The sequence below is a fragment of the Rousettus aegyptiacus genome, unplaced genomic scaffold, assembly GCF_014176215.1.
Source record: "Rousettus aegyptiacus isolate mRouAeg1 unplaced genomic scaffold, mRouAeg1.p scaffold_m13_p_2, whole genome shotgun sequence".
Lineage (NCBI taxonomy): Eukaryota > Metazoa > Chordata > Mammalia > Chiroptera > Pteropodidae > Rousettus > Rousettus aegyptiacus.
Window position 1 is genome coordinate 104300296 of NW_023416295.1, and position 26777 is coordinate 104327072.

The window sequence follows — 26777 nt, forward strand, 5'->3', positions numbered from 1 at the left end:
GTTTTTTAAAACAGTTAAGCCATTCATGACCAAAGTGCACAGGAGATATTGAAGAATGCAGTATCAATGTTCGGCCTCTATGTAATATTTCTAAACAACAGAACCTTTCTATATCATATTGATAATTTCTTATTTTATTTAAAATTTATTAAATTCCTTGAAAGACTTTGTATTATATTTAATAAATTTAGTTCTGTCATTTGTTGCATATGATGGAGAAAATTTCCTAATATCAATTATGCTTGATTTTCTCAGTTGATTAAAAGGAAAACAATCGTATGTTCTTCATAGGATGTTGTTTTAAAGGATAACGTTAGATATTATATACAATGCACTAAATAACATTAGTTTTTTTAACCAGATAAGTTTAAGGATCAGTATTTAGATAACAAGAAGGGTCTTAGCTTTATAATTTATTAAATCAAGGTAAGCTAAGTTGTAGTCATATAGTTTCTAACTTAATTAAAATGGGGTTAGGAGGATAGGGGATGGGTGGAAAAGTAAAGGAGAATGTCAATAATAGTGTAATAAGTTTGCATGGTAACAGATGATTACTAGACAATGGGGTAATCACACTGTAAGGTATAAAAATGTTAAATCACTATATTGTACACCTGAAACTAAGATAACTGATGTACCAACCAAACTTAAAAAATAAATAAAATTTAAAAAATCACTTTCACTTCTATTTCTGTGGATATAGATGTATCTCTCTCCATATTAATTCATCATTATTATACTTTCATCACTTTTTCTTGATCTTACCTAGAAACTATTAGAATACCACTTCATTTTAATAATTTCTATTGTTTCCTTTAAGGAATACTAGGTTAAGGCACAATAGCATGCCTATGAAAAGCTTCAATGTGCTTCACATGAAGTGTCTCTCTCAATCTCTCTCTCTACATTTACACACACACACACCTTACCTAATAGCAAAAAACAATATTTGTCAGTACTTTAAATTCTGTATCTTCAGGTTTGTTGTTGCTGTTGAATTTGTTGTTTTGGTTGTAATTAGCAGGTGTTTTTTTTTTTTTTTTTAATTTGACAGAATTATAAGAGTGGTTTAACTATTCACCATAGAAAATTTTGATTCTTCTAGGAACAGTTTGCTTTTTCCTTGAGAGAATTTTGATTCACTTCATACTTTATACAGATGTCCTAGATATGTATATAAATACTTATGTAATGCATAGTTTTCTAAGTATGGAATTAATTTTAACTACATACTTGTCAGATATTACTGATCTGGTACCAACATGGGCATATTTATGTGAATGCATTTCATTTTCTGTTTATTATCTGTTTTTGACTCTTCAGTGCTTTTTTAAGTTATAAGTAAAATCAGAGGAAATATTGTTTTTGATTATGTATAACAAAACATAAAATATATATATGGGACATATATATATTATAAAATGACCTCTGTATTAGTTAATATATTAAGTAATTTTGAATATATACACTTTGGTGATTCAAGTTATATGTCAATCTATTTAAAAATCTAATCATAAATAGTGTAAAAAGATGGAAAATATATTTTTTCCCCTCTTGAAAGAAATGGAAATAATATAATACTCTTTGGTACACTACAAACAATCATTTCTTATATTACGATTGCATATTGATTTTTGACTGTTAAGATTCATCATAATTGAACAGTAAACTATCCTATTTGTGACAGTGTTGTCAGAAGCATATAATTTAGAATTATATATTAAATGGATTTAAATAAGTCCCTTGGATTTATTTAGCTACCTCCTTTAAATTAAACTGCCCTTCTGCATGGTAATGAGAAGATATAGAATCCCTACTTAATGATGAAGAATGATTAGAATTTTAACATTTCTTTTGGAATATAAATTAATCCTCTAGTTAGCAAAAATGGAGAATAATATGCCTTGTTGCTCTAAAGCACTTAACAGAGAATGCTATCTTGCCCATTAACTACGAGCAGCTATGAGCTTACTGCCTCTTTTTCCTTGCATGTTTTTCTAATCAAGGACATACTTTCTCCCCTGAGGCACGTGGGAGTTTAGCAATTACTTGCAGCTCTAACACTAGGCAATTTCTTCTGGGACTGCAATCTGTTAGAGTTCAATTTTCTCAGCCACAGACAAAATGATCAGAATGAATTCATTCCTTCAGAATGAAACCAAGTGAATAAACTAAATGTGATTGAAATGAACTTAGGTGGCACTCATACATAAATCAGAAGACTACCCTGGCACATATCCTGACTGTACATACTATGGCATGTGTTTCATATTCCAGCAACTTTTAAAGGTTTTATTTTCTTAAGTTTTTCTTTTAATCTTCCAAAGAAAATTTTTAAAAGTCCCAGTGAAGTTCATATAAATGTAAAATTATAATTACGTATAGATAATGCCATATTATCCTGAAAATAGTTTTATTTTTTGCTAAGTTTATTAGGGTAACATTGGTTAATACAATTATATAATTTTCAGGTGTACATTATAATATAGCTATATATTCTATTGTGTGTTTACCACTCACAGTCCAGTTTCCTACAGCTACCATATATTTGATCACTTTTAACCACTTCACCCTCCCCTAACCCCTTGTATTCGACCTCCTTTACCCCATCTAGCTCCCCCTTCTTCCCCCACCCCCTATCCTCCAGTAACCACTAGTCCATTGTCCATGTAGTTCAATGTTTCCATTGCTTCCTTGTCCTTTTGTTTCTGTTTTCTTTGTTTTGGTTGGCTTTTGGGATTTTTCCCTCTGGTCCTTCTTGGTTTATGTTATATACTTCAACTCTGAATCTTTAGTGTGTGGTTACCATTATGAATATGAAAAGAATAGTATATATGTGTATATATATACACATATATATGTATATATATATACACATATATATGTATATATATATACACACACACACACAGGCATCCATTTTCTTCTGTGTATGCCTTATCTCCATTCCCTTTTGTGAATTTGGATTTTAAATCCTCTCTTTTCGAGCCATTATTATCTGTTTGTCCCTATGTATGCTGAACATTCATTACTATCTTGCTATACCAATTCTCTTCTTATTATTTGCTTTTAATGCCCTGTTCTTAGTATGGATTGCACTCCTATTTGCCTGGTAGTCACTTTACTCCTATTTATTTGTTTGTTTGTTTGTTCATTTGTTTGTTTTTGTCATTTTGTTTTAGGTGAGTTGGCCCCTTTCAGTATTTCCTGTAGTGCAAGCTTTGTAACAGAGAATTCCCTCAGTTTTTGTATGTCTGGGAAGGTCTTAATTTCTCCTACACATCTAAAGTAGAGCTTAGCTGGATACATTATTCTAGGTTGGCAGTTCCTTTCACTCAGTAGTTTAAATATTTGATTCCATTCTTTTATGGCTTGTAAGGTCATTGCTGAGCAGTCTGATGATAATCTAATGGGTTTTTCTTTATAAGTTACCATTTTCTTCTCCCTGGCTGACCTGAGAATTCTTTGTCATTGATTTTTGATAACTTTAATATAGTGTATATTCACGAAGGCCTTTTTAATTTCAGAGAGTTGGGTTTTCTGTTGACTTTTTGAATTCCAGGCTCCAGCTCATTTCTTAGATTTGGGAAATTCTCATCAGCTATTTGTCTGAAGATGCTTTGTAGTCCCTGCTCTTTTTCCTCGCCTTTGATAATGCCATTATTTTTATGTTTCCTCTCCTGATGGTATCAACTAGTTCTTGAATTTCTCTTTCATTATTTTTCATTTTTAGGTTGTTCTCCTCTTCCTTCTATTTTATTTATAGATTTCTGTCTTTGAAATGTGATCATTTCCCCCATTTGGCCATCTCTATTTCCTAAGCTTGCTATTTTATTTTTTAACTCTTGCAATGTGTGTATGTGTGTGTGCGTGTGTGTGTGTATGTGTGTGTGTGTGTATATTACCTCCAGAATATGTATTCTGTTATATTTTAGGGTTTCAATCTCCTTGCTTTACTCATCTAGTTGTTTTTCAATTCCTGAAATTATTGATATGACTTGTTTTGGGACTCACTAAGTTTTTTCAGAAGTACCATCCTGAATTCTCTGTCATTTAAGTTGCATATTTCTATGTCTGTAAGCTTATTTTCTGGAAAATTTTCTCTTTCTTTCTGAGATGCCTTCTCACATTGGTTGTTCATGGTGTTTAATGGACTATTTTTTTTTGTTTGGTTATTAATGGAAATATATTCTGCTTTTTTTTCCAGAAAGATTTATTATATAAAGGTCTCTCTTTAGCCTGCTGTAAAGAAGACGCTTTTCTTTTGGCTTCCAGTAGGTGGCATCTAAGCCTCTTGGATCCCTGCTTTATATAAAGCCTGAATAATGCCTTCTTAAAAATTTCCTTGTATATATTTAATCATGCTCACTGCTCTCAGTTTTAGTCCCTGTCAGTGTTAGCAACCATTTGAGTAGCATTTGCTCAGATTCCCCTAGGGTTCCGTGGTGACTGGTCTCAGAGAGTATGGGGGGAGAGGCCCTCTGGGCCGGAAGTGGGCAGCTATGGCTCAGCCTTGGTTTTTCAACTGTGGCAGATTAAAATCAACTGTTGTTTTTCTGCCATCCCACTTCTCTGCCTTCTGCCTTGATTACCGGGCCCTGCTGCTGGCTGCAGGGAGCTCACAGTTTTCCCAGGCAGTGCTTTCAGGGAACTCGCCACTCCTTCTCCCATTCTCTTTTCCTACAGGAAGCTCTGGCAGTTTTGAGAGGCAGCTTCTTTATTTCTCCCAGTCCATGACCAACACTCGGGATTCTGACCTTTGGTAGTTCTTATGTGCAGATCGCATGCTCAGTCATGCTGGCATGCATTTTGTGTGTGTGTGTGTGTGTGTGTGTGTGTGTGTGTTTAATTTTTATTTTAAGTTTTAGAAGTTCAGCTTATCGTTGTTTCAAGTGGAGAGATCTAAGGACATCTGTTACTCCACCATGTTTTCTGAGATCCTGAAAATAGTTTTTAACACCACCGTGACCACACAACTGCATCAAAGTTTGGGAGTAACCAACGTTCTTGTCTTTACCAATATGATAGGGAAAAAAATGAAATATTTTGAAAACATACTTATTTCAGGATGAGTAAAGTTAAATAATTTTCACATGTTTTCTGTTCATTTGTTTATGAATTTTGGAGGAATCTATTTGTACTTGTTTTACATTTTTTAAGTAAATTGTTTTTTTCTTTATAAAAGGTCATCTCCACTTAATGAATTGAATCTTTTGCCATACGCATTGCAGATTTTTCCCCAAAATTGTCTATGACACAACATATCATTCACAGGAAATTATTTATTAAATATATTGGGAAGATTTATAAAGCTATATTCATTGTTGCATTATTGGCAAAAGCTAAGGCTAGAATTTGCATAAATATGTTGAGTAGAGGACTGATAGAAAAATTATCATATATTCCTTTCATAGACTATTAAGTTAAAGAATTAAGCAGACCCGTTTGTGATATCTGAGATATACTATGAGAAAAACTATGAGATATACTTTAAGTAAAACTATCCTGAAAAGTGATTTTATTTTACAAATAAAATTTAGGGAAAGGCCAAGAGTTTTATATCTTATTATATAATCTGTAGTATTACCTTATTACCGTGAACTTGCATTATCATCATCATCCCCTTTGTAGCTGCCACCGTCATCATAATTATGCAAGTCGAGAAATATTTTTGTTTAGCTTTTAGTAATGTATTTGTACTTAAATGGAGTATGTCATGTGAATTTCTTAGGTTTTGTTTTTGTTCTTATGTTTGTTTGTTTTTCCAAAGGAAAATATCTGCAATGGCAATTAGTATTTAAAGGTATGGATGAATGAGAGACTTTGGATGAGGATGTGTAATTTATGTAGCCCCTTGAAGAATACATTCTCATTTTGATTTTTCTAGGTGGGACATTTTCTCATGTTATGGGAATAAGGAAATCTGATTTCTATTCCCAAGGGTTCCAATCATACTCTAGGTAGATGAGAAGTTTGGACTTCATAGACTCTAGGTTACCATTTTTTCCAACTATTCATGATTCCTTGTCTGTTCCATGTTAATAGCATCATATTGCAATATCATATAGTCAGGATTATAGAAACACTCACTACATATGAATGGTAAAATGCCAAGATCACAAAGGTAAATAGTATGAAGAGCTTAAAAGTTCACGAGACTATAAATAGAAAAAAAGTTGTAGATAAACACTAGTTAATACATGTGGGAAATGCTAACCTGTATTACATATCAAGTCACGACTTATATTACCAATCATCTACATATAGTGTGTCAAATTTCCCATAGGACTAGCTGAATTGCCAACAAATAAAAGATATTTTCTCCTGTACACAGGAATCACTACATTTATTTCCATACTATTTTAATTCAGTACAGTAAGTTTTTATGAATTGCGTACTGTAAAACCTAAGGAAATAAAATAATGAGTCGGCGGGGGGAGGGGGGGGAGGGATGGAGGGAGGGAGGGTGGGTTAGTCCACAAGTTGTCTCCTAACATTTATTTGGTGAATATACCACAGTTAAGAAAAAAAATTTTCCTAAATTCTCAAAATCTGGTTTGTTCTGCACAATAAAAACAGATTTCCCTGTATACTGGACTCTTATAATGAGAATGACGTTTATTAAGCAGAACATACCAGTTTTATTTTGATTTCGGCAGACCCATAGGGGAAGCTAAATATAAAATGGAAGATTGTATGAAGACCACAGCTTTGTAATGTAGAAAGTGAAATGGTAACCGAAATATCCAGTTGAATTACTTTCTTATAAAGGAAATAATCATAGAAATGGCCTGGGAGTTACAAAGTTATTTCACTGAAGCTTTTGTATCCACCTCCAAAAAGAGTTGGACTTGCCACCAGGACCATGTGTCTCAAAGCTCTCTGCTTAAAGCTCATTTATGGAGGACTAGTACTTGAGAGAACTGTTCTGGATATTGCTTAATTGATCTAATTATCTCATAGAATTTTGGTTAACGAATCACATTACTTTGACTAACAACTTCTTTTTAATATGTAAATACGCTGAAGATTCCAAATCTACTGGAACACAAACATTTCAGTCACTTCTGAAAGTGACTCTGGCTTTTCATGCTTTGATTGTTTTATATACTGTTATTAAAAATAAATTTTGAAAGAAGCATCTCATTTGACTAATCTTCAATCAAGGGAAAAGTCATAAAATCATTTAAATATTGGCAATGTACTATTTCTGCAGGTGTTACAAAAATAAGATATAGTTCTCACTTTCTAATAACTCATTCTAAATGTGTAGCTCTAATTACTGCATGTTAAGACAAGCATAATCATTTGAAAATTTATGTTAAGACATCTAGAGTTTTAATGGCCTTCCATGTTTTGTCATGTTCTAAATCTGTTTTAAAATATGAGAAAAACCATTTGTAAGAAGTACAATAAAAGGAGAAAAATGCCTCATTTGAAAAGAATAATTGAAATAGAGGTGGCATATGGGATCAGGGAAAGGTAGATTAAAATGTCGGATTTAACATTCACTAATTGAGAGATGAAAAGGTGGCATATTTGGGGGTGGCATAGTCTTCTCTCCTCTAACTGCAATTAGTTAATAATAATGCAATCCTCATGAAAGGAATAGTGCCCTTATAAAAGAGATCCCAAAGAGCTCTCTTGGCCCTGAACCAGGAAGCAAGTTCACTTCTGATGCTAAATCTGCCAGAGCTTTGATCTTGGACTTGCCAGCCTCCAGATCTGTGAGAAATAAATTTATTTTGTTTACAAGCCACTCAATCTGTGGTAATTTGTTATAAAAGTGAAAACTGACTAATATGCCCATTAATTATCTGAGGTTTATATTATGATTAAAACAAATGCACTTTCTTGAAGTGCACTGAAAACATTCCAAAAGCTCTCTAGAATATAAGGACTTGAGTCATAGAAAGTATTAGGCAAAATGTCTTTTGCTGTTGTGATTCTCAGAAGTGTGTGCTTTAAGCCTTCCTCTTACTGACTGATGGATGTCCGTTCAAGAACTTTGACATTAGAAAGATATCATTGTTGTAAGGTAATTATCTCTGTAACCTCAGAAATTTAGTATTCAAATAATTATATTCAAGGTAGTGTACTAGGCACTGGAAATACAAAGAAAAGTAAGAACCAGGTCATTCTCTCATTGAATTTATTGTATCAGTAAATAAGAGGTGACTCTTTTAGCTTCTTTCTTAAGTAAGTTACTTCTTTACTCTGAGCTTCAACCAAGAATTTTTAAAGATTAAATGAAATAGTGCATTTCAAATAAAAATCAGATTTCATAACATTTAATAAACACTAGTTTCTATTGTGAGGTTTTACCCCTAATAAAATTTAAAATTAATAATTAAATATACCTATATCAGTCACTTATACCATAAAGGTTTTTTTGAGTGTGTGTGTGAATCATTAAAACTGTGTTTGCAACAACTAATATTTTTCATTCTGCTTTACATACACAAGTATACACCTACATTCATAGTTAAATTTAAAAATATGAAATCTGTGTTTAAAAAACCACTAAAGATTATTTGGGTTGCTCTAATTGATATTTGGTCATCCTTTGTAAACTCTACCATGTATATGTGTAGAATGTTCCCTAAAGAATGTGAGGTGGAATAATAGCATTCGCAGGGACTGCATGATTTTAAAATTACATATATATATATATATATATATATATATATATATATATATATATTTAAATTAGTTTCAAGTGTATAGCACATTGGTTAGACATCTATATAGTTTATAAAATGATCCCCCCAGTTGCTCCCTTCCTCCCCTGGCCCTCCACCTAGTCATTATATTAATGCTAACTGCATTCCTTCTGCCGTGCTCCTCATTCCTATGACTATCAACTACTAATTTATACTTCTTTAACCCTTCACCCCATTCTCCTAGCCCCCAAACCCCCTCCCCTCTCTCTGTCCATCACCAAATAGTCCACTATATTTGTGAGTCTGTTTTTGATTGGTTTGTCGTTTTTAGGGGACTGCCTGAATCTTTCTTCAGTAAATTTTGACTTTTCAGGTTCTAGGACTAAGTTGTAAAAACTCAGTAACTTGATTTTGGCATCCAGCTTGAGCTTATATTAACCTCATAAAAATTTTGTACATCATAATTCTAATGTATTGATCTATAATAAAAACTATTATTGTTAAATGTACCAGTATATACCTGTGTTGTCAGCAGTCATTAGGTGGATGGAAAATCACATGATAATTTTTTATTTCTTATTCTACTAGGCTACAGATTTTATTAGAGGATTGATCATTTACTACTCATCTTTTTACTCCTAGCAACTACCATAGTACTTAATAAGCACACAAGTGTTTGACGAATGAATGAGTGACTGTATTTAAATGATATTATCTTAAACCATCATTTATAATTAAATAAAAATTAACTAAATTGTCAAAGTACAATATATGTAAGATTTACATGTAAATATGCTACACAGAAAGGACACTTTCATATTTCATCAAAATTAAAAATGTCATAGCCTGTAAAGTAATTGTCATAAGAGACCTGCATCTTCTAAATTAAGCTCTATAATTTGCACTTTTCTGACATATAGTGTATATATTTTTAATCACATCAATAGCAATATAGTTAGTCCTGACATGGCTATTATACAGGCTCTTACTGTCTGTTGAATTCACAATGAGATCTAAATCCTAAAAGATATGTTGCTAGAATATTGCATACATAATAATAAATATAGTATCCGTACATAGAGCAAACCACGTATATCACAGGACTTTATAGTAATATATATTTTCTTCTTGATAAGAAGTAGGTCTTTCCTATAATTTTTATTTTAATAAATATGCTAAGGAGGTTTTCAGACAAATTACCCACATCTTGGAAACAGAATGTACAAATACTCCCATGAACATGATGTATCACATACCAGAGAAACAGTGCTTGCAGATGTATAATAAAGTCGCTTCCTTTTCCCGTTTCTTCCCGAAGTCTTGGATTCAAACAGCTTGAAACTCACAGCCATAGAAAGAAGAAATGAAAAGAAACAGAATTTAAAAATTCATAAATAATGCATAATGTTTCTTTCCATCACATTCAGCAATATCAATTTCATTCTAACTCAAGTACATGGTCATTAATTTACCTTCAGTACACCCTAGCAATGAATGTAACTTTTTTTCTACATTAGGAAAATTAGATACTTCAATAGTCATTTTATTTCCAAGTCATTGTTTACTTAGAGCATAGCTTATTTGAAGAACTTTCCTTTTTAAAAATTCCTCTTGTCTGTGAAACTATGTAACCATATGGCTAAGAATTGCACTCTATATATCTTTTATTTTGCACTGAACAGAAAAAAATTACATGTTAGTCCTGAAGCTCATTCGGATAGAAGGTAGTATAACATTAAGAAGTCCACAGGAGTTGGGCTTCCTCCGTGGTCCAAACAACTGAATAGACGTGAGTCCTATGAAAAGTTCCTTAACCACTCTTAGCCCAATTATACTCATTTGTAAAATGAGGATACTTAAATCTATGAAATTATGATCTTCTTAAGAGATAACCTATGAAAGTATTTTGTAAAATGCAATGTATTATAACATTTTCATTTGTTAATTTGAAATACTATAATCCAACCGACAACCACTTAGATGTTATTAAAAGCATACTCATGCATTGCTTAACAGCAGGGGCTTGGAGAAATGCCTCAGGCAATTTTGTCTTTGTGTGGACATCATAGAGTGTACTTAACACGAACCTGGATGACCTACTACCACCTAGGCTATATGGTACAGCCTATTGCCCCTAAGCTAAAAACCTATACAGCATGTCATTATACTGAATATTATAGATGATTTTAACACTATAATAAGTATTTATGTATATAAACATATCTAAACATAAAAAGGGTACAATAAAAATAAGGTATATAAGATAAAAAATGGTACATCTGTATAGAGCACTTGCCATAAATGGAGGTTATAGGACTAAAAATTATTCGGGGTGAGTCAGTGAGTGATAAGTGAATGTGAAGCCTTAGAACTTATTGTGCACTACTGTAGGCTTTATAAATACTGTATACTTAGGCTACACTAAGTTTATAACAAATATTTTTCTTTCTTCAATAGTAACCTTAGCTCGCTGTAAATTTTTGCTTCATAAACTTTTTAATTTTTAAAACCTTTCAATTCTTTTGTAATAACATTCGGCTAAAACACAAACACATTGTACAGCTGTACAAATTTTTTTTTTTTATGTTCTTATTCTATTAGCTTTTCTCTTCCTTAAAAATTTACTTAAATTTTAAACTTTTTCTTAAAACCTAAGATACAAACACACAAATTAGCCTAGGTCTACACAGAGTCAGGATTGTCATCACCACTCTCATCTTCATATCTTGTCCCACCGGGAAGTCTTTGGGGGCAATAATGTACATGAAGCTGTCATCTCCTGTGATAACAATACCTTTATCCGGAATACCTTCTGAAAGACCTGCCTGAGGCTCTTTTTGAGCACATGTCACTCTTTACTTTTTTTTCCCTCATTCACAAGTAATCAGAGGTAGCGTCTTTAATGTGTGCCCTCCCCTCATGTAGGAAGTATCACTGTTTTCAGAAATATGTTCTTGGTAGTTTAAGTGACTTCTTTCTTTCTTTCTTTCTTTCTATCATAGATTTGTTTGTAAGCGTCTGATGCACGATGAACATTTCTCTCTAATAATGAAAACCTTTCAGTGTTGGGGTCCATGTTTTTAAATTTTTTAAGGAACTTGTTGAGGTCCGCAAAAGCTTTTGGTAAACTCTTCACCGTAAATATTCTTGTCCCACTTTTTCTTCTCCTGTAGTTTCTTTTTCTCTTATCTCCTCTTCAGCTATGCATTCCTATTCCAATTCCAACAGCCCGTTAGTCAATTCCTCAATGCCATCCTCCTCCACACTAAAGTTAAAATTGTTTGCCATCTCAACTACAGACTTGATGATTTTTGCAACCTCCTTTTTTATGGGAAATTCTTTGACATTATGGATTAATTTCTCGAATGGTTTCTTCCAGATGTCATTTATTTATATATTTCTTGTTGACCTCACCTTAAGCGAAATCAAGCTTTGTGATACAGTCACAGATGTAGTAGTCCTTCCATAATTCCATCAGCATCATTTCCATGTCTTCCTCAGTTGCAGCAATAGCCCGGGCAAAGGTCATCCTCAGCTGGCTTCAAAAACTGCTATAATTTCTTTTTTCTGTTGGTTAGATCAAAGGTGGTATTTGGAAAGAGAAAGAACACATTGATATTGTGATGAAGAGTACTGATAAAAGGAAGATGTCTGAAAGAATTATTAACAATAAGAAAATTTTTGAAAAGTATGTTATTCTCTAAAGAATACATCTCCATTTCTTTGGCATAGCGATTCAGAAGCATATTTTGGAAGAGTTGGGTCATTCATGACTATCACTTTTGTGCTACACTGGCAGTGTGTGCTTATTGTCATGCTTGAAGGCCCTGGAGTTCTCATTGTTCCAGCTCTCACAAGGTTTTAAAATGTAGCCTGCAACATTGCCCCCAAGCAGACCTGTCACCTTATCCTTAAGAGGCATTCTCCTAGCCTCTGATGAATGAAAGTTCTTTGAGCCATCTATTTCCAGAAGAGGGAGATTTCATCTGTATTGAATATTTGCTCCGACAAGGAATTTTTCTCCAAAATCAGATACCTAGAGTTTCCAAAAATTATTTGTCTTCCTTCACATCACAGATTCACCACTTGCTTTCACATTTTGTAATAAATAATCATTCTAGAATTATTTAGACTACCCAGAGCTAGAAGTAAATTTAACACTGCAGTCAGATCCAGCCTTTCCTTTCAACGTCACAATCAAACATTTTACTTTGTCTATGATTATCATGGAGTTGAGCGTGATGATGCTTCTGTTTCTAGTCTTCAATCCAGGTCATTAGAAGTTTCTCCATATCTGAATATAAAGTACAGCACAGGGAATATAGTCAAAATATTATAATAACTATAGATGGTGCCAGGTTGTCACTAGACTTTTGGGGGGGATCACTTTGTAAATTATATCAATATCTAACCACTGTGCTGTAAACTTGAAACTAATATAAAATAATATCGAATGTCAACTATAATTAAAACATAAAAATTAAAAAAAAATTATTTATGCTGGATATAGGCCCTTGAATTGTTTATAGTCTCATTGCCTTTTTAAAGTGAATGTATTAACAGCTTCCTTCATTTTGTTTTTGTTCTTGAAGGTCATAGCTATGGTGGAATGAGACATGCCTGACTGGTGAGCAATAAACATCACTAATTTTCCACTTTCATAGTACTTAATCACTTTTAATTTTGTTTCCAGGTCAATTACTTGATGTGGCTTCTTACTGGCAACATTAACATTGGATTTTGTATGCTTAGGGGCCATGATGAACAAAACAACATGAGATTAAATTAAGGACAAGAGAAAATGATGCAGTCAAGAGACGCAGTAAACGGGATGTATGAGGCTGCTGCCAGCATAACATGGCATACTGATTTATAGCAAATATTTTTTTTTTATAAGTAGGAAGAGTAGAATATAAAATAATGATAAAAGGCATAGTATAGTAAATATATAAACTGATAACAGTTGTTTACTATTATCAATTACTTTATACTATATATTATTATGTGTTATAGTATGTGTTGTATTTTTATATGACTTGCAATGCAGGAGGTTTATGTACACCAACAATATCACAAACATATAAGTAATGTGTTGCACTATATCAAGTAATTCTCAATGTATTAGGCATTTTGGCCAATTCTCTGCCTTTATGGAGTCGATGTTTAGGAAGGAAGGTTAAACATATATATATATATATAAATATGTAAACTTCAGAGTCAGAGTATTGCAGGAGATATCAAAAAGAAAAACCTACCTGAATCAGTGACATTTCATCAAAGTTCTAAATAAGGTTAGGATAATTTATGCAAAATGAATATTGATTCCAAAGACCCTAAAGAAGGAATAGCCTTATCATATTTGAAGAACCATAAAAAGGCCATAAAGTCACACCTTGTAACGTTTGTATTTTTTGCTGAATATTATCAGAAGTGGTTGACAATTTTGAATTAAAAAGAAGACATATTTTGTGTTGCAAAGATTTTGCCAGATACTGTATTTAGAAAAGTCTTAAGGAAAGCAAAAGAGAAAAAGGTAGTTTGAAGACTGAATTAGGTAGACAATGGATAATGTAACTAGAACTAGGTAATGATGAGAGATGTGATGAACCAATAGACCCACTGAGCCATTGCATTGGGAGGTGGTGAAAGGTAAGCAGAGGAAGAAAGCATGAGTCTTATGCTTTTGGCCAAGTGGTTGTGAGATGGTGGTGCCTTTTACTGAAATTAGTAAACTAAATGGAGGAATAGGTTGTTTGTTTTATTTTTTTCTTACTTTTGAAGAGAGTGGAAAATGAGGGTTCTGTTTTGGATATTTCAGATTCTTATCAGAAACATCCAAATAGAAAAATCGAGTTGGTAGAAGTATAAGCAAATCTAGAACTCAGAGTGAGTTCAGAACTGCTGATATACATTTGAGAGTCAACAACATACATTTAGTATTTAAAGCCATTGGACAGGGTGCTGTTTCTCAGGAAAGTGTAGTCAAAAGAAAGAGGTCCGAGCGCTGAGTACTGGAGAACTACAAAATCTAGACATGGCGAGGAAGACTGATAGTCTTCTATTTAACAAGTCTAATCATTTATTTTCTAAAGCATGAAGAAAGGTTTATTGAGAGTTAACATGGATAAATTAATAGCTGCATTAGTATTGTACATATCCTATTTGATATTTTTAATTTTGACCAAAATGTTTATCAGCTATTTATTCACAAGAAAATTAATGTACCACTCATTAACCTGTTGTATTATAGTATATTTTAGAAGATTAAAAATACTGTAAGAATTGTTATTTTTTACTCATTTTAAATACTGAGAAAAATTATTACACTTTTAACATTCCTTAATTTTTTAAATAAAAATGTATTTATACTTTTAGTAAGTTGTACATTGTTTCCAAGTGCTTATATTATCAAAGATTTTTAAAACTGTTACTCCAAATGCCATGAAATGAGGAAGATATTATCTCATTATCTAAATAAACAAAAGAGTAAATCTAACAAGAATATTTTGGAGTAGCATTGTGTACAAAGTTCTATAGCTATCGATTGAGATTTTATAAAGAAAATGAAAGATCCAGTTAACTCACAATTTGGGAATTTGCAGTCCAATACCCAGTAGACTATTGATGGTGTCAGAATAGGGGATATGATTAGAATTTCTGCATCTGGATATAGGTGAAGTTAATTAATTTTTTAAAAATTAATGGAAGCAGAAAGAATCTTTTTATTTAATTCAAGAAGGGCCATTATGACTGACTACATAATTTCTCAAGTAAGAAATTATGTAATTCAGTATTGGTTTAAAAACCTGTTCTTAAGTACGTGTGTGTGTGTGTGTGTGTGTGTGTACATACTTTTTTTTTTTTTTTAAGAAAAATACTTCTCCATGTGCTGTTTATTCTTCAACTCTCTGCAATCTGGTTGTTAATCTTCACTGTGTCACTCTGAACAGGACTTCACTGTTCTAGAACATTTGACATTTCTGACTATACATAATCTGAAACATTATCCTATTGGAGATTACCTAACATCAGCCTTTCTTGATTTTTCTCTTAGCTTTTTAGTTATTTCTTCTCCATCTCCTTACAGGTCCCTATTCTTCCACATGGCTATTAAATATTTATGTTTTTGAGAGTTCTATTCTTTAATCTCAATCTCTGTGTTCACTCTATGAAACTATAATTTCAAATAACCTATAAATTTTGTTTCTTCATACTTACATGCTCTACATTGGATATAGGACCCTTATATGTACATATGGAATACATTCAGTTGACTGTCTCATGATTGACATTGACAAGTCAAAATGGATGATACCTTTTTCATCCTCCTAATTTGTACTCCTATTTTCCATGTCTCAGTGATTACAAATGGAAAACCTATATACACAGGTTCTCTAAAATGATAACTGCTTATTGATTATTCTCGATTATTATAATAACTCTATCGATTTCCAATCAGGATATATCATTATTTTCTTAAAATTCATAAATGGCAATATTGCTAAAGTAAAATTGCATTCTAAAGTCTTAGTCATGAACGTGAAATGCAGATTGTTTATGTGTCGATTTGCACCTTGAAATTCGTCAATGCGTTGCTTTTGTGTTTATAGTAAAAGTGTAACATCTTTGGCAATATATTTAAGTTACTCCATAAAGAGGCTTCAAGTTGATTATTTAAGACTTGGCCCTTTATGCTTTCCTTCATTTTATCTATCCAACACTCACATTGGACTGAAAGTATTCTAATTACATCTTTTTAACTTTGCACCCATTTTTCTCCTGACTTGGGGGTGGGGAGGCGATTGTCTTTCCTCTGACTCACTTCTTCACCTAGATAAATTCTTCAAGATTAAACTCCAGCTCTCACTTGCTCTAGGAATCTGTATCTAACCCCTTCCCCAAGTTTGGCTTAGTTGTACCCAGTTCTGCACTGTTATAAGAACCTACAATTTGTCTCCCACATTTATTACAGCTGTCTGTTCATGTGTCAGTTTTTCATATTCTCCTATGAACTCCATTGGAATAAAGTGTTATTTTCCCATCTCATAGCAATTGAAATAAAAAATTGTGCAAGTAAGGAAAGATAATATTTATAATAACCTGTTCTAATATTAATAATATAAAATGATATATGTGGATCATAATATAAATGCATATTTTCTACATTCATTATTTGGGTTTTGCAACTTAAAATTTTGGCTAGGGAAATGTAGAAGGAAATTTAGGAAAATTAGAGAAGAAATACTGAGTAGGTTTGGTGACAAATTGGAAGCCTTTGCCTAAGTATGCACCAGCTTCAAATGATGAAGTGAGGAATATATATATTTGAAGGGTATAGGGTATTAATCACTATTTAGAAATGTACTAATAGTTTAACTGTGAAAACAAGATGGTTCAGATTTAAAGATGCTTAGGAGATCTTATAATACAATCTTTCACAAATCTGGCTGAAAAATAAAATACAACACTAGGAGCATTTTTAAAATGCCATAGTGAAGAAACACTTCAGACTAATTGTAGCCAAATCTCTTGGAGTAGGACCTAAGCACCAATATTTATATATATTAAAAAATGTACCCGAATGATTCAAATATGCAGTCAGTGTTGAGAACCATTGGTCTTTCATAGCAACCTCATTTTACAGTTAAGAAAACTGAGAGTCTTTGCGTACAATCTTTAAAAGCTTTGGTCATCTGGTTCCCCAACCCAGAGTCATTGAAAGGAATCAGAGCAGAAGGCCGTTAGATGGAAGCAAATGATGGCAGATGATGACAGCTGACAGCTTGACGGGCAAGTCAACACCACAGGGTATGGTAATGGATGTTCAAGATGGAGGCTGTGAATCATCAAGATAAGAATAAATTCTCTGTAGAGGCCTCTTTTTAAGAAGGCAGGAAGTGTTATTAGTCCTCCAGGAGATTTCTATCAAAAATGATTAAAATGAATGTTTCCTTAGGACTGAAAAGGGAATTTTCACTTTTGGAAAATTCAATTGGTATATTCACCAATGGTTCCAGACATAAATGTCATCATCAGATTATGCTGTGGTATAATTTAGTACAGGTCATCTTTTGTGTCGTGGGGAGAGACTTGGACTAGCATTCAAAACCTGCATTCAAGATCTAACTATAGTGTGTATTTGCAGCACAATCTTAAAAGCACAGCAAATATTTTATGTTATTTTAAGTCTTTTAAGTTCTCTTAAGGACAGAAGAAGAAACAAATACCAAGTAGGTTATAATGAAGATAAAGTGTGTGCTTTATGTAAATATTTTATCTGTTCCTATCCTGAAAAGGATATAAGGAAGCTGGACAAAAGAATGTTGTGTGTGTGTGTGTGTGTGTGTGTGTGTGTGTTGCTTTGCTTACTCAAAGGGAGTTTGTGAGAACTAGAAAACGATACATGAATAGTTGCTTTCTGATAACTATAACAAACCAAATAATTTTGTAAGGCTTTCTTTGTGTCGGTTCCTATTTTAAGTATTTTACATAGATAAATTCAAAACAACTGTACGAAATATCTTCATTTGATGGATAAATAAACTGAGGCACAGAGTTTAGGTAACTGTCCAAGGTCATACAATATGAGTGGCAACTCTGATTTGTACACAGGCAGACTGTTTCTGTAGACCGTACCCTTTACCACTGCACATACTGCCTTGAAAATGTAAATGTCCTTTTAAAATTAGATATGCTAGTTATTATGCTGTCACTAAGGCTGAAAATTCAAATAACTATGATGTGAGAAGGTACATATTTTGCTATATATTTAGACATACATTAGAACTATATATATTTCATTAGAAAAAATACAGCTAATTATTTTTAAATATACTTCAAGATTCTAAAATAGATTTGTAATAGTAGCTGCAGCAAAAATACAAAGAAGTAGAAATAGTCCTAGAAACAATCTGCCAAATCCATTTAAGCTCTCATTTGTCACTAAATAAACTCTTATATTTGTCACTAAATATGGCTCCCTGTCAGAAAATCTGAATTAGAATACTGCAAGTTGCTGATTCTGTTGATCCTTGGAGACAAATTTCAGGCTAGAAAGTTCAAAGCAAGCCAGATTTTCCCATTCCTAGCATCAGAGAAATATGCTTATTTATTACTTAGGTTTTATCACTCTAGACCATGAGCCAGCAAACTATAACCTACAGGTCAAAGCTGGCTTGTGCCTGTTTTTGTCCAATCTGTAAACTATGAAAGATTTTTACATGGTTTTAAATGAATGAAAAATAATTTTAAAAAGAATATCTGTATTATATGAAAATTCAAATTTTAGTGTCTATATATAAAGTTTTATTGGAACATGGACTTATTAATTTGTTTACATATATTCTATGGTTGAATTCCTACTGCAAGAACATATTTGAGTAATAATAATAAAAACCGAATGACCTGCAATGCCTAAAATGTTTGCTGTTTGAACCTTTATGGAAAACATTTGCTGACACCTACTTAAAACATTGAAATCTTCTTTTCTTAGGTTAAGCTGTGATCCGATTTGCTTGCTTTTGCAGAAGTGTATGAATTCTAGTGCTTTGTGGGATTTCGCAATCTAAGTCTTTGTATTTCTAACAAGTTGTTCTACTGGATCAAAATTAAAACCCAAAGATTTATACATTGGCTTTGATTCTGCCAAGTCTAGCTCATGTGTCAGCTCTGTGACGGGTGCATTCCAGTAACCCTTCTCCTGTTATAAGCCTTTCTTACGGCTTCAGGTGATTCTGCCTTTAGCTCTTACACCCGATTTTGTTCTTAGTTCATAAACTCCCTTTCCTCTTAAAATTTTACTTTATATTTTGCAGCAAAATTTCTACTGTGTGTATTTCATAGGTGATACTTGAATGGCTTGATCTCTTTTGTATTATGCAAGTTTAATAAAGCATAACAAAGAGATGTCAAGCCATGTTATAGAGCAATTTCTACATGTCCTGTGATCAAAATGCTTCTCAAATGCGTACATCAAATATCCCTTTACCACTAGGTGACTAATCATTCAGCACAAGCTACTGTTGATTCTGATGACAGCTGTGTCTGGCAAAAGAAATGCTGTTGGTCTTTAGCTCTGTGAAAGTATATTTGAGTGGAGATAACATATTTTTAAGAACTGTTTTGTTGTTGTTGTTGTTATGTTTTTCTGCTCACATGATCTGGTTAATGTGTATTAGATTGATAAATGCTCAACAAATGTCAGTTTGTGGCAAAAGCTACTGTTTTATTGCTCAGGGACATCTGATTCAAAGTGTGTTAGAAAGACTTGGTGTGCTGAACTCATGACAGCTTGGAGAAAATATTTGAAACCTTTTTCTCAGAGGTATTCTTAGATCACAAAGCTGTCTTTGGGTTTCTAATTACCAAACACTTATGGAGAAACAAGATGTTCCTTGTTATGATTCTCGTTGCTTTTCATAAAATTTGTTTGTGAATCACATCAGAGAAGATGAGAGTCTATAGAAAATAAAGAGTAATCAAATAATAATTCTCAGTAAGCATAGATCCTATTTTTCTGTGCTTCTTTTGAATGAACAAAGAATAAAATGCCAAAAAATGTTAAGAAATAAGTATTGTAGAAAAATAGACTGCTTTTGTAAATGTGGCATGATACATCAATAATAATTTAGAGCTAACTAGATTACTGGTATGTTTTAGAAGAGGATTTATATGGTTGCAGATTTGAAGATTTAATGATCCATTTTTAGTTATAAAGCTTTCGGGAGATACATATTATTATATCATATTTAAGTGTATTATTTTAATTTAAATGACAATGCTGATCTTAGAGTTATAAAAAAAAAAAGAATTAAACTAATGGTTCCAGAGTGCAGGTCTTCAGCAGAATAACTGAAAGTTGGAGGTTTATAAGTAGCTGTGATCTAAAGTTCTGCTCTAGAAGTCTTTTCTGATGTGCGGTACCTTTATGACATTGTCAGCAGAAACAGAAGAACATCGTGAGGAAGAAAGTCTTTTTTTTTATTTTTTTTTATTTTTTATAATACATGAATCCAAAATTGCCTCAAGCTTGTCTGAAGAGCTGCAGTTTTCATTGTGACTTTTACAATTTCACTGGTCAAGTAAAAAAGGAAGGTAACTTTGTACAGTAAACTTTAAAAAATATACTTGTTTCCTTAAATTGGAAGACAGCAGAAAACTAAAGTAGATAACCAGAGATATCAAGAATTATTGTTCTGTTATTTTAGCTGCCTTTTGGAACTACTTCCAATAGTTTGTTTTTAAATAAAATGCAAGCGCAAATACTTCAACCTTAGGCAATATAATTAATCATCTTCAGTTTTGCCTGGGGAAAATGATCAGTTCCTTGAACATCACTCTTGTTTGACACTCTATTACCTCTCCCCACCATGATTCTAAACAGAAAAATCAAGTTTATATAAAATTTCTAACATAATCATTTCTTTCTACGCGTTTCAAGTTGTCCAGCCATTTTCCCAGAGTTAGAAGGAAATTGTAGAGTAGCAGAGACTTGCTTTTCAAATTCATTAAAGTTTCGTCATGTCATCTGAAGCTGGCTCCCTTCTGACTACTGTAATCCATAGTTACTTCTTGTGCATGAACCTCATCTCATTGCCTAACTTTGCTACTTGATTCTAAAGTAAATCCCGTATGCCATCTTCTTGAAGACATTTCTCTAATTAAAAACTAATACTAAAGTGCAATATAGACTGAATAGAGAAAGGAAACTAGAGTATTGATAATTTTGTTCTGTGTGACTGCATGCAACTTTCATGGTTTCAATGATCATCAAGCATAAATGAAGGATACTAATAAATCTGATAAACTATTAGAATATTTTAAATGGTCAACAACACATGAATAATGTGTCTGGTTTTACCAAATAAGTTAGTTTGTATGAGTGTTATTGTTTAGTTAACTAAAATGTCAAAGCAGAAACTTGGGATTTTTAAATAAGAATATATTTTGTGGGATCCCTTAAATCCCTTAAATCATATAGTTACCTTTTAAATATTTTGAATGATTAAAGTTCTACAAGTTAATAACGTGTCCATTTATTTGGTACTTTTTTTTTTCTTTTAACTTTTTTTTCTTGCATGGAGTAATCAGTGTCTGGGAATCAAATTGCTCTATGAAGCCAGAAAAAAGTATTAATGTAGCACTCATAACTAAAAGATTCTGAATGAATCTGAAAATTCCTAGAACACTTAAGTGAATTTGTTTAAGAAGTGATCTTTCCAGTGCACATAAACTAAAATGAAAAAATATTGAGATAAAGGGTAGTATAGTATCTATTAGCATGTTAACAGAATTGTCTTCTTTACAATTTCATTATATTCAGCTAAAAATCTTGTACAAATAAAATAATAAGCTCTGTTTCCTGAAAATAAAAAAAAAAAAAACCTTTGCACAAATACTATACATTTAAGTTTTTTTTTTTTTTTTGAGCTTTTAACGGGTTTGGAAAAGAAGGAGGAAGAAAGGGAAAGAAGAGAGGACAGAGTGAGGGAGAAAGAAGAAAGAAAAGGGAAGAGAGAAAGAGAAGAGAGAAAAGTAGGAAAGAAGTATGGAGAGAAGTGAAAGGAAAATAAAGATTATCTACAGAGGCTGCTACTGGGTAGCTGTGTAGAAGTAGGGTCTTTGAATCACAATGAGTATTGACTGTGAAATGTCATCATAGACAATGCTCTTCATAATTCCAGCAGTTTTACTGTTGTTTGGTTTTTACACTGACTGAATAAATACATTTCCAAAGCTTAAATGCTAGATCCCAAAAGGTAATAAAATAGAACCAACTAATAACAGCTGTGAGAAACAAAGCCTAATTTAAAAAATCCAACATCCAAACAACCCCTCCAAATACTTCGAACTTCCTTTTTGGCAGAAACCCAGGAATTATTTGCCCCAAATCATGGAAGTTTTGAAACAACAAATTAAGTTGGTTATTTTTAAATTCTGGTTTCACTCAGAAAAACTGAGAACCCATTTTCTCATTTCACATTTAAGTAGTACTTTGAAATGCTATTACCTGTGTTGGATGCAGACCTATTAGTAGTATTTCTTAGAGCTCCATTTTACCCTTTCCTTACCTGTGACATTTTCTGTTCTTGTTTTTCCATCGATTGTTATTACAGACAAGAATAGTGTATTAAAAGCGATAGTTAAGGGTCTAGATGGAAAAATCAATAGGACACATTTTCCAGGTAAAAATCAATAATACTTAAAACAACTTTTCTTACCTTATAGCCAAAACCTATTGTGGTCAATAACTAAATTTCACATGTGCTGTAACCTGTCATGTCTGACTATCCATATCCCCTTATTTTTATATGAATGGTCATCCGACCAATTAATTCTGACAACACTAGTTACTGAATAAGAATACACTAATATGAAAGACACTTGGATAAATGAATTAGTCAGCACAGAAATTAACTGCAAATATCAGATACATACTGTATTGTAAAATGACTACAATATCATCAGAAGTGAAAATTATGGAAAATTTTTAAAAAGTAGCAGCATTCATTTTTTGACATTAATTAAGGAAGTTAATTGCCTTGCTTGTGGCAAGCCACAAAATCTTGCTAATGATCATGTTAGTTTATGATTGAAGATTAATGCTGATTCAGAGCACTACTTACTCAGTAGCTGTAAGTATAACGACAAAAACGAGAGGTATTATTTACTCTCTGCCATACACCATGCAGGATGTTTTGCGTACATTATTTTTAATCTTCAAATAGTCATACAAGTTGCAGTTTATTCTTATTTATTCATTAAAGCTTATGGGATCTGAGATAGTAAGGAAACATCTCATAAACAGTAAGGAGCAGAATTAAGATTCAAACCTTAAACCTTTAAAATCACAACTCTGTTTCACTCTTATACTCCAATTTATTAACTCATGGTAAAACGATGAGCTAAGGGCTGAAATTACAAATGTGCCATTCTTCTCATTATTTCCATGGGGAAATTATTCTAGAAGTCATTCTTTAATAAATATATAATATACAAACAGGAATTTTCCACCATAAGCTATGTCAAGACTATTCGCGAAGTTTTCATCTTTTTATTCTTTATGTTTTAATTTTTTTTCCCCGCAAATAAAATTCTGTTTATTCTTACTATACACCAACATGACATTATATGCTTGAGTACATCCCCTGCTTCTCTGAATTTCTGAGATTGTCGGGATTTCTGAGAGCACTGCTCTCATTAATATCTGGGTCTTAATAGGTCATTGGGGGTCTTCATGTCTCTCTGACTAGAGGGCTATATAGTAAAAGGAAGATCAAATGCCTCCAGGCCCCTTTTTAGGATAATTAGGCCAGGTTAGTCCAAGGTGGCGACTGTACCCTAGAAATAAGGTACCCAGAAGATATTAGTAAGAATTCAAATCTCTGTCCTGCTTATGTTTGATTTTTTCATTTCTACCTTGTCAAACTCCCATTCAAATATATTTCATTAATTTTAAATAAATATTTTTATACTTTATAATTACCTGGTATTAATTCCATATGCTCATATTAATATTTTGCTTGAGGATTTAAGAATTTTCACCTTTCATATTTTCAAATATACATCTTTTTTATAATCCTTATTTTAAATCTCACTGTTTTAACTTTCAATTTTATATATTTTACTTTCTGTTTGTTTACTTATTTAAAATTAATTATCTTAATTTTTTTCTTGAATTTTACTCTGAAAAATTAGCTCTAATTTTATTTGTTCCAATTTTTATTTGGCTTTTCTCCTTTTTCTATCTTCTTATTTTTCTCTACTGTACAATTTTTGCTTTTGTAATTACTGACAGGACTGTGATTATAGTCATGGTAGAATGAAAAGAGCCCAAATCATCAAGGAGTGACTTAAGGCCTTTTTAACCATGGACTTTTCGACAACAGCCCTCTGACTTCCCCAGGGGATCTTCTAACTCATTTGAAAATGGTTTTCCAAGAAACCTCACCCTGAGAGAGCTAGCTAATTTTACTCAAGGCTATAAATCACTATGCAGATGTCACTCTTGATTTATTGGTATGATGCCGCTCCCTGATAACTCACAACATTCAGACATATGAAAAATTGATTGTCTACAATGTGGACTTTAGGCGCAAAAGGCGCACATATCATTTACCATAATTCAGAAAAAGCTGGTATATTGAAAGTCCCAATTGTGCATAAACCCTCCATGCGCTACATCATACCTTAGAAGGGAATACTTGGTACTAAATATCCTATAAGAAGCCAAGGGAACAAAAAGAGAACCACTGCATGCTAATATTCACTAAAATACCCATCTTTAGCAGCCTTCTGTTTTTACTCTTGGTTGATATAATCCAATTACCATTATATAACCTAGCAACTCCTCACTGAAATCTATATCAAATATTTGATAATTATTTCATATGACAGATATAAAATCTATATTCCAGCTTATATCTCTCTCCTGAGCTCCAGATATTTGTATTCAATTATTCAGAGTACACCTCCACCTAGATATTTAATGTGTATCTTTAATTCAATGCGTCTACACCTTTACTTACTAACTTCTTTCCCCACCAATCCTCGCAGTGAAGCTCCAAAGATCATTTTTTCCTGAATTCTACATTTCAAGTAATTAATCATCCATGTTGTAATATGAAGGTTCTTGACTCCTTCTTGTTCAAGTCTGCTCCCCCAATCTGTTACTAAATCCTGTAGGTCCACTTTATTAATGGCTCTACATCTGTCAAAGGTATTACGTCTCCTTTTTCATTCTCTTAGGAATTGTCGCCAAAGTCTCTTACCTGGCATGTCAATTATCAATTTATTATTTCTTAATTTTGAACTCATCCTACATTGCCTGATCTATGAAAATGTATCTGAGACCTTTATGTTATTTTCTTTTGCAAGTTGACATGTTTTAAGCTTTACCAGTAGAGGATGTTGGACTAACATTACAAGAGAAAATGGATTTTGCATCTTTGTTCTGATGTGCTGGCATAGGTGATTCTTCATCACTAAATCTTGCAGTTGATAATGACTAGCAATTCCCTTGGTCCACTTCCTGAGGTAGTCTTGTAGCAGAGTGTCTCAGTGAGATACTGCCAAGTCAACAGATTTCTCAGCACCCTAAGGTACCGAGCATCTTCTATGCAGTCTATTACAGGCATCCAGACAGAGGAAAATGAGACGTGAACAATAACAATGTGAAGCTCCTTAAAGCTTCTGCTTGGAAGAACATATGTGACTTATCTTTACATATTATTGGTCAAAGCAAGTTTACCATGAACATATAATCTATCTCTGAGAATGAATAATTGTGGACAAAATACAATCTAACATAGGTAATAAAGAAAATCTTTTATGAGAAAGTGGCATTTGATTAGCGAGACCTGAAAGAAGTGAAAGAGGGAGTTGTGAGGATATCTAGGGGCAGATCACTCCATAATTGGCACATAATGACTACTTTTATTCTTTTTGTTTTAAATGAAAATACTTCAAGTGCAAAGAAAATGATTCTTTTAATAGTAATTCTCTTGACAGTAATTGCTGTGATATGTCATGTCATGTATAGCTTGCATGTGAAGAAAATGAATTAGGCACATTTCCTAATAATAATTATTCTAGTGAATGATGATTCAAATAGACAAGAGGATAGGAGCATCTTTAAGTGCTTATCTCTCCTGAAACTTAATGAAAGTTTTGTATTTTAAACAAAAAAAAATCATAAAAGTATGTTCTTGTGAAATATTTTATTGGATCTGAATTTGCCACTGAGAAATTTTTATTCAAATTCTGGTTATTCACTTTATCTTTCTGTAGTATAAATTTTTCTGTTACAGCCAGAATTTATGAATTAGTATAAATTGATTTTGATTTAACACTTTGTACAAACATTTATATATTGTATAAATTGCCTAATGAAAACTATTTATATGTATAAATATATCGCATAATATATATAATATAAATAATTTATAAAACTATATAGCCACATAATCTCATGTTTAACATATTAATATTCTTCTTTGGTTATATGAATAAATGCAATATTTCATTAATTTATATGCTAACTTCCAAGCTTTTCTAGAAATCATTTATCATGGTTTATTCCTAACTTGAAAGGTAGGCTATATTCTTCACAGAATA

General features: G+C 32.4%; 1 protein-coding gene across 6 annotated transcripts in view; it reads left to right on the forward strand.

Moving 5' to 3' along the window:
* Positions 1–26777, forward strand: part of MGAT4C (MGAT4 family member C) — a 594490-nt gene that overhangs the window by 91485 nt on the left and 476228 nt on the right. For 3 of the 6 annotated variants that reach the window (XM_036236543.1, XM_036236542.1, XM_016140639.1), the window contains exon 2: positions 13256–13290. The exons of 1 other annotated variant lie outside the window; for it this stretch is intronic. The gene's annotated coding sequence lies outside the window, so the exon portion shown is untranslated. Of the gene's footprint in view, positions 1–13076; positions 13291–26777 lie in introns of those variants that run through there. 2 more of the 6 variants (XM_036236544.1, XM_016140643.1) reach the window with 2 other exon arrangements.